The following is a 6,176-nucleotide window of genomic DNA, read 5'->3' as shown; positions in this document are numbered from 1 at the left end:
CGCCCCGTCTCCCACCGACCAGTACATGGCACACTTCTTGAATAATAATTAAAAACTTGCAAAGCATATATTCTTTTTTGTGTGTGTTTGTGCATTTGTGTTTAAAAAACTGGTATAGAAGACATCAGCGTCTCATAGAAGCAGCAGGTATATGGGGAGGAACGAAAAGAATACTGGCTTTGTGATTGTTGGTCGCAGCACTTTTTCACGTGAATGCAAACTGCAAAGGTATGATAAATGTGAGGTGTTAATCACTCAGAGGACCATGCTCTTTGAGACACTTCTAACGGTGTTTCTGAAAGATGGACACACCCATGAATTCTAACACTCGTCCTTCCCCCTTTATTTTAAGGACGTTTTAAAGAGAATTGTGGAATCGCTGATGAAAAGTTTGCTGAGTTAAGCACGCTGGACAGTAGCCATAGTTGCTGTAACTCGCTGTAGTTTACCTCGGCATGCAGTGCAAACAGAAAGACATCGTTCTGGACTTAGTCGAAAGGCAGTGTACAGATTGCTTAAAGACAAAAAGAAATTGGGATTGTTATAAAGTGCTATACAGATAGTCTATAGACTATCTATATAGGCGAAAGAAATTAAGGCTGTTAGTCTTCATTCTACAGACAGTCTATAGACCGTCTATACACAAAAGGAAATAAAGGTGGTTATAGACTTTAGTCTATAGATAGTCTACAGACCCTCAATAAACAAAAAGAAATTAAGGCGGTCATAGACTTTAGTCTAGAAATGGTCTATAAACTGCATATAGACAAAAGCTAAAGCCTAAGGGATATCTATAGAGTCCATGAAAAGCGTATATAGGCCATTTTTATTAGGGCTCATTCTTATTATTTATATATATCTCAATGATACAATAAAATCATTCATATTTTGTTCATACAGACGGAAATATATGTACTGAGTAAATAATACATAAAGAAGTAAAGGACATACACTTTTGAATCTGCACGATCTCAGTGGAATGTGAAAAGGTCTTCGAAGGAAAGGGTTCTTACTTAGGGTCGTTGAGTTCGTGGTTCCTATATAAAAGAGATCTCCGAAGCTGCTCCTTTATACAAGCGGATAGAGCCGCTATGGCAGCGTCAATAATGAGCAAAACCCGAAACGACGTCAGGCGAATTTTTAACATGGAACCCCTACAAGGTCGAGGCCGGCTCATCTGAAAGAACGTACATTACTACTTCTCCCCTGGAACCACCCTGTGTTTAGGACACTTCCGAAACGCGCAATTAAGGCTAATGCTCGAATCATGCGCGTCTGCCTCCGCACGCTCTAACCCTTCGCGCAGAATGCGATCGCAGGGCTCGGGTTTCGTGCCTGAAGTCGTCACGTGTGGCTGCCCGTCAAACCACGCGGGCGGCGCGGTCACACGACTTCACGCGGTGCATGCGTGCGGCGTCGTGATGAGGATTTCCGACAGCTCGGTTGGTTAGAAGGCCGGCCAGCGAGGGGGGGGAGTCCGTCTTCGACACTGGTTCTTATCGGGAGTTTGGGCCGCCGCGGGTCCTTCTCTCGAACGAGACGAGTCCGCGGTCGGCGCATACATTTATAACTGACGTGCCAAACGGCCGTTCCTGGACTGCGGAGGCGCACGTGCTGCGGGGTCCCAGCGTGTCGTGTGCAGATGCAGGCATATATGCTTCAGCGATGGTCGAATCGCGTGCTCCGCTATCATTGCGGCCGGTGCTGTGGGAAAGTGGCCGTTTCCATTAGAAACAAACGTGGCTTCGCTCTCTGCGTCCCCCTTATCATTCGTTGCTTTATTTCTTCTTATTTTCCTCCACCCGTCTGTTTTTGTTTTTTTTTTCCTGCTTACGCGGTCATCGAAGCTCATTGTGTTTGGGGCCGGCATTTGAATTCCTTCGCGGGTCGAACGGCGTCGGCGGCTTCGTCTCTTTCATGTCCGCCGCGCGTCCGGGTTTGATCTTTTAATTGGCGCTACGCGAGTCCACGGCCACAGCGGTTCGCACCCCTGAGTCATGAGCGCGCCGTCGTCTGGTCGGCTGCGCTTCTTCAAGGACAGACAGAGGTCGTGAGTGATGGCCGCTATTGATTTATGGTCGCCATGCCGTCTGCGGATCATTTCGGAATGATTTCTCTGTCGTGATGCCAAGAATATAAATGACAAGGGATTCGGATGAGGAACATTGGACTCTGCAGCAAAGTCACGAAGAGACAGCATATGCGTGCAAGAGGTTTTGATTTCTTGGAAGTACGAGCCGGTGGTCCCAACCACAGCGATTAGCTGCATGCGGTTCGCGTTACTATCGCGACGCGGCTGAACAACTCAACCAGAACAGATAAGATAGAAGATTGAGGCTTCCAGCTTATCACTGAGAGGTTCTCCTATCCTAAGCGGAAGGCGTGCGGCTATAACAGCGAGAAAATCTAGCTCCTTCGTGATGTTCATCATAATTATTTGATGCGAGATCAGTGGCCTTGTGCGAAAATGGAACTTTGGTTTATTTGAGCCGTTGAGCATACCGTTTCAAGTATTCAGACTAACCAGGACAGCGAGAGCTCTGGCATGCTATGCAACGCCTGAGACGATGCAGTTAACTCGAGGTGCCTTGACCAAGGTGCAAAAGGAAAAGTCGTCCATTTAAGTTGACAAGTATGCGTTTGAACACATTCCTTTTTCCTTCGCATAATTGATTGTAAGAAGAAACTATTAATACGTCTCCATCTTGCGGCACACCAATCGTGGATTCCTAGATGCAGTAGGACTATAGGAAAGAAGGATATATACTTTAAAACATTTGTGATCATCAGTCTCGAAATGAGCCGCCTTTCAGCCACCTGTGGTGCTTCTATTTAGTTGTATGCTGTCAACGTGCTCGAGGCCACTCCCTTCCCACAACTGCAGACAAGCTCTCCTGCCCGTCAACATCTGTATAACCACGTTCTCGTCATCGGCGACAGCGTCTATATACCGACATAACATCGAAGTCGTGCTCGCGGCGGCCAGCGCTTCTCAAGAAAGGAAATGCGTGCGCTTCTTTCTGTCCGTACGCCGCGGCTCCCAGCGTAGGAAATGGGCGCACGTGCCATGGAGGGCGATGGAAGGAGGAGAGGTCGATCAAGGGAGCCCGTTTTGCGGAAAAGGAACTCGAAATCACCGGCATTACCGGGGAAGGCGACGATTACGGTTGCGTCCACGCCTCACCGGGCCCGCATGCATCGGCGCTGGAAGGAAGCCCAGTCCCCCAACAGCTCCGCGAAGGCCCCTCATCGCTCTCTATTAATGACGACGTCAGGAGTGGAACAGGTTCCCTCTGCCGCATAGGGAGAGACTCGAACGGAACGAGCGAGCCCTTGCTGCTCCTTTGATTACGAGGCCTTCGGTAATCTAGCATCGGGGGTCATTAAAATGATTACTTATCAAGACCAGGGCGTGTCGTTTCTTCGGGCCCGTTCCTGCGGCTTCCGACACCGTGCCCTCCCGCGCGCGCTCTTTTCTAACCTTTCGACCAATCTGCAGCGACGACAACGAGCGGCGTCTCGTTTTTGGAGCGGGGTCTCGATATGCGCCCACCTATGTCCGCCGAGTTGCATGCAGTGCACGCGAGGAAAAACGTGGCGGTGTGCCTCCGACCTTTTTATCCCAGGTCCATTGGCCTCTGCCCTGCAGTGTCGCGAATCAGGGGCGCACCTGCAGCGGTTGCTTGCGAGTTTGCACGCCCGTGGAGAAGCGTTGAAAAAAAAAAAAAGGCGGTCGACTACATGCGCGTCAAACGACTCGAGATGCGAGGCCATTGACTCTTTTTAGCTTTGCACTCCCCAGAAAGAAGCATTCTTAGGGACACTTAAGAAAAGCGCCCGCGGCCAACTACAACCTTCCAGGCGTTTTATTGAGTGTTCAGGTTCTAAGTGATCGTTTGATTATAGTGAACTCACAAGCAGTAAAGCAACAGGCTCTTTATAGCCTGCCACGGGCATAACGAGGCTAACTCTAGCGCACTCTAGGTGCCAGTGGATAGATGCGAAGTGAGGCGCGAACACACATACGCACGAACACACACGCAGAATATACGCGAATACAGACACACACTATATTTTTCTAACGGTATGGCGGGCTTCTGCGCCACAGGGAAAAAAAACAGGCGTTTCATCTGCGCTCATCCCTATTTTAGGATATTTAAACTTTCTGACCTCTATTTGCCCCTTAATATTAAGAAAATATTTTGCACTTACATCCAAAATCGTGTAAAATGGGGGCAACTGCACTACTTATAGTGCTGGCTGACGTCCCATTGTAAATAGTCTCTGAGGGGGTAACTCTTGGTCATTTCAGTGACTAATGGTTGTCGCAGCGCAGTTGTTCAAAAAAACTAACTCTGTTGGGAATTGGGTCCTTTTCACGGTGCATTGATAAAAATTTTTACATCGGTAAATTCTATTCACAGTTGCCCATAAATACTATAACTAGGAGAAAACCCGAAGTTGCCTAATATAACAGTTCTAGTGATGCGAGTTGGGCCGTAATACAGCGGTACCTGAAATGAATGGTTACCTGAGAGAGACGAATGCATACTGCGATGGTTTTAGCTTAGCAAACAGAAACAAAGTACGAAAAGTCTGACTCAGCGATGCGACTCTAACTTCCTCCTATCTCCAGCTCATATTTAAGTAGAATATGGGTCTGGGCTAGTTGGTAATCGGTTATTAGCGCAATGCGCGCAAAGATATGGGCAGAGAAGAAGACGGCCAACTAGTGCACTATATGCCAGACTAAGAGCATCATCACGCTGATGATGATCATGGCGCAACGCCAGCGCCACCAAATGAGACAACACTCGTGCTCGCACTAGTCTGCTGACTGTCCTGAGTCAAGTAGTGCGCACACGGCCCACACGACGATGCATTTAAAGCTGCTTCCCACACACCCTCAGCTTTTGCCATGCTGCACATAACTCCGAATGTGTCCACACCACCATGTGGCGCACGCGCGAAAAGGAGCGCTTGCTACGCCACTCCTCCACTTGCTCGTCTCCCGCGCAGCTGTATCGCCTCGCGAAATCTCGGAGACCGCCTCGTTCTTCCTTCTAGAGAGGCGATCTGCGTGTTAGTATCGTCGCGAGGACAAACGCAGAAATGCAGTCAACCAGCTGCCCCGCCCTCTGCCGCCACGCTCCGCTACTACCATGGCTACCTTCGTTTCATTTCGACTTGCGTACACTGGAAGACAAATCGATCGCTCTCCTGATTGGGTCACAGCCTTAAGCGGTGTTCGCTTCGCACGCTGATAGCTGGGCGGGCGAGCGCGCACATACACACATAAGCACGCAAACGCACGCATGAAAGCGCGCACAGCAGCGTGTGTGTATACGTGCTCAAAAGAGGGAGCCACTCGCAGACGAGCCTTCTCGATTAACGAGCAGATTAATAATGGCGCATATCGCAGAGCATCCGAGCGACAGCATAGAGCCCGACGAGTTTTCTCAATCGGCGACGGTCGGCGTCGTGGTCCAGAGAGGGAAGTGCAGCGGAGACGATGCCCAGATGTCTCGCGGGCTGTTTTTGGGATGTGCGCTGGAGCTGTTCAATACTCATCATTTATACACGCGCCAACTACCTTTTCTTCGTTTTCTCATAAAAAAACACGAGAAGGCAACAATCGAATACAAGATACTTCTTTTAGGTCTTTTTTTTTTCCCTTTCTCATCTCTTTCCGCCATCGCCATGGGGTTGTGCCAGCGACCACACAAGCGGGTCGTTTAGAGCGGTCCTGATTAGGTTCGTGGATGTCTTCGGGAGCGGCACCAATTTGTCAGTCCAAAGGCCTGGAAAACGCACTCGTTTCCTGGAACATGCCTCGCGTTTCTTGTCAGAGCTCATGGCTGCCCTTTAAATCGTTGTGCTGCATGGAAGTTGCTTCAGGCGTGGAGCTTGCCACTGCCCCTTCATTGCTCGGATGCTCGGAGAAACGGGGGCAGTTTTTTTCTTCTTCTATGCTTTGCAGGTTTAGAATCAGTGCACGCATGAGCTTTAATCTCTCGCTGTTCTCTGAGGGTAGAGGAGTTGTGTGTGGGGTGATGAAGATGTCGACCGTCCATTGATGCCACTCCCATCTGCCGACGTTTGTGGAGCTTATTGAACCTCTGTTTAAGTTTGGCTAGCAGTAGCCTTGTGGCAGAAAGGGTCGGTTCCAGATCAAC

Source organism: Amblyomma americanum, chromosome 10 (genome assembly GCF_052857255.1).
Source record: "Amblyomma americanum isolate KBUSLIRL-KWMA chromosome 10, ASM5285725v1, whole genome shotgun sequence".
Classification (NCBI taxonomy): domain Eukaryota; kingdom Metazoa; phylum Arthropoda; class Arachnida; order Ixodida; family Ixodidae; genus Amblyomma; species Amblyomma americanum.
Note: the sequence above shows the minus strand (reverse complement) of the source record.